The sequence below is a fragment of the Lactuca saligna genome, chromosome 8, assembly GCF_052625555.1.
Source record: "Lactuca saligna cultivar CGN05327 chromosome 8, ASM5262555v1, whole genome shotgun sequence".
Taxonomy (NCBI): Eukaryota; Viridiplantae; Streptophyta; class Magnoliopsida; order Asterales; family Asteraceae; genus Lactuca; species Lactuca saligna.
Window position 1 is genome coordinate 203108490 of NC_136424.1, and position 3615 is coordinate 203112104.

The following is a 3615-nucleotide window of genomic DNA, read 5'->3' on the forward strand; positions in this document are numbered from 1 at the left end:
TAGGGATCAACATGAGGAACATTTGAGGGAAATTCTTGGGGAAATGAGATCGGAGAGGCTGTATGCAAAATTCTCCAAGTGTGATTTCTGGTTACGAGAGGTCCAGTTCCTCGGGCATCTTGTTAACGAGAAAGGGATATTGGTCGACCCGGCCAAGATTGAGGCGATATTGAGGTGGGAGGTGCCGAGATCGCCCACTGAGATCAGGAGTTTTCTGGGTTTAGATGGATATTATCGCAAGTTTATCAAGGATTTCTCCAAGATTGCTGTGCCACTTACTAGAATGACCCGGAAGGGTGCCGTTTTTTCATGGGGACCAGAGCGGTAGTCATCATTCGAGACGCTTCGTCAGAAATTGTGCGAGGCTCTGGTGCTCGCACTCCCAGAAGGGATGGAGGATTTTGTGGTGTACTGTGATGCATCTATATCGAGTTTGGGGGTGGTGCTTATGCAGAGGGGTCATGTGATAACATATGCTTCGAGGCAGTTGAAGCCTCATGAGTCGAGATATCCCACCCATGACCTGGAATTGGGGGCTGTGGTGTTTGCCCTCAGGATCTGGCGGCATTATCTTTATGGGGTTCGGTGTACCATTTACATGGACCACAAGAGCCTGATGTACTTGATGGATAAGCCAAATCTGAATATGCGACAGAGGAGGTGGTTGGATGTGGTGAAGGATTACGATTGTGAGATCCTGTACCACCCAGGCAAGGCTAATGTGGTAGCCGACGCATTGAGCAGTAGGGCGGAAAGCGCCCCGATTCGAGATACCTGTATGAGGTTGACGGTAATGACCCCGATTTTGGATTCGATTCGAGGAGCTCAGGCTGAGGCTGCGAGACCAGAAAACCAGAAGAGGGAGTGGGTTGTATTTCAGGTATCAGGATTCGTCACGGATGGTCGAGGGCTTATGACTTTTCACGGTCGGATTTGGGTACCATTTGTGGGCGGTGCGTGTGCTATTTTGATGGAGGAAGCGCATCGATCGAAATTCTCGATTCATCCCGGGGCTACGAAAATGTATTTGGACCTAAGGAAGGAGAATTGGTGGCCCTGTATGAAAAGGGATGTTGCATGGTTTGTTGAGAGATGCTTGAGTTGTCGGCAGGTCAAGGCCGAGCACCAGCGACCGCACGGTAAATTGCAGCCGCTAGATATTCCCGAATGGAAGTGGGAACAAATTACCATGGATTTTATCACCAAATTGCCACGGACTGCGAGGGGAGTCGATGCGATTTGGGTGATCGTGGATAGATTGACGAAGAGCGCTCATTTCCTAGCCATCAGCGAGAGCTCTTCTGCGGAGAAGTTGGCAAAATTATACGTGAGGGAGGTGGTATCACGACATGGGGTTCCGATGTCGATTGTTTCTGACCGTGATGTGCGTTTTACTTCCAGGTTTTGGAAGAAGTTTCTTGAGGAGTTGGGTACGAGACTGCATTTCAGTACCGCATACCACCCGCAAACGGACGGACAAAGCGAGCGAACGATTCAGACGCTTGAGGATATGCTCCGAGCATGTGTTTTGGATTTCGGAGGGTGCTGGGACACCTATCTACCTTTAGCAGAGTTTTCGTATAACAACAGCCATCATTCGAGCATTGGTATGCCACCCTTTGAGCTGTTGTATGGGCGGAGGTGTCGCACCCCCATCTGCTGGGGTAAGGTGGGGCAGCTGGTGATGGGTAGCACGGAGATCGTACTCCAGACGACCGAGCAGATTCAGCAGGTCAGGCAGAGGTTGTTGACCGCTCAGTGCTGACAGAAGAGTTATGCAGACAGACGCCGTTTCGAGCTTGAGTTTCATGTCGGCGATCTTGTACTCCTGAAGGTCTCTCCTTGGAAAGGAGTGATTCGATTCAGGAAGAGGGGCAAGTTGGGCCCCCGATATATTGGTCCTTTCCGTGTGATCGCGAGGGTAGGCCGGGTAGCCTACTGTTTGGATTTGCCAGCAGAGTTGCGGCAGATTCACGACACTTTTCATGTGTCGCAGCTGAGGAAGTGTATAGCCGACGACTCGGCAGTGGTTCAATTAGAGGATATTCAGGTAGATGTGAGTCTGAATTATGCCGAGAGACCAGTGGCCATCAGAGATCGGAAGATCAAGGTTTTGAGGAACAAGGAGGTACCCCTGGTGTTGGTTCAGTGGCAGCATCAGAAGGGTTCAGAGATGACCTAGGAGCCGGAGCATGAGATGCGTGAGCAACATCCGGAGCTATTTGTAGAGCGAGACTTCGAGGGCGAAGTCTAGTTCTAGTGGGGGAAAATTGTAACAGCTCGGATTTCCAGGTATCTTTTATTCGCATATTTTTTGGTGTTTTGTGAGGGGACTCGGCGAGTTGGAGCTCGAACTCACTGAGTAGGGTCGCAGTTCTGGACGCGGGTTCGCGCATGGACTCTGCGAGTCCAAGGGATGGACTCGGCGAGTCCGCGCTGTTTGATGAAACCCTAATTTTCCGGTCCTAAGCTCTATTTAAAGGACCTTATAGCCCTTCATTGCAACCACCTTGATCCTTGAGAGCACCAAAGCAGCTAAGGGTTCCTGTCAGTGAGATAAGAGGCTATTGTTCACCAAATTTGTGTGTATTTGCAAGAAAGGAAGGGGGAAAGTCAAGCTAGAAGAGTTGGGAGCTTGGATCTACTTCCATTTCGCCAAGGGAAGCTTCTTGAGGTATCTTTCAGAGCTTATTTCCGTGTTTTTGTTGAGATGGTCAAATCTAGGGTTTCTTCTTGCCTTATTTGCTTGGTAATTGAAGTGTGAGAGGTCCCATGGAGATATGGTACCTAGATCTGGACCTTAGCAGGTCCAGAAAGTCCCAAATGCTATGCTTTATGTCCTTCCTTTTGGGTTGGAGACTAGGGTTGCCATATTAGAGGTCATTTCCCCAAAAAGAGCCTTGTAAGTGTTGCATGGTAGCCAAGACTGTGACTTTACGTGATAAATGAGCTTGGGAGGGCCAGATCTATGAATGTATGGAGCGGATCTGACCTTAGAAGCAAGATTGAGTTGATGCATAGCATGGAATCGCCGAGTCTGAAGAACATACTCGGCGAGTAGCATGAAGATTGTCCTTAACCACTCAGTGAGTGGTCATGCTGAGTTGTGGTTGACTCAGTGAGTCACGGAGAGTTAGAGAGGGTTTGACAGGTGGACTGAGTCGAGCTGGAACTCGCCGAGTTGTCCTTGCGACTCGGCGAGTTGAGTCGCGGTGGCCCCGCGATTCATGACCAGGTGGAACTCGTCGAGTCAGAGGAGTACTCGACGTGTCAAAAGAGAATCCTAGAGAGAGTTGGTGAAAACGCTTAGACTCGCTGAGTCGCTCTTGTGCACTCGCCGAGTCTGGTCAAATTGACCGTTGACCAGATTTGACTAGTGTTGACTTGATAGGGACAGTCAACCTTAGTGGTAAAAGTATTAATTAGAAATATATGATGTTATAGGGGGATTATAGCTCGGGGGTTCGAGCACGAGTGATTTCCAGGGTTCGCGAGTTATCGAGATATACGAGGTGAGTCTTCTCACTATACTGTACGCGGAAGGGTTTGACTGGGTGACCGGAAGGTCGAATATGATATGAGATATATGCATTATGTGTGATAAGTTAATCGTTA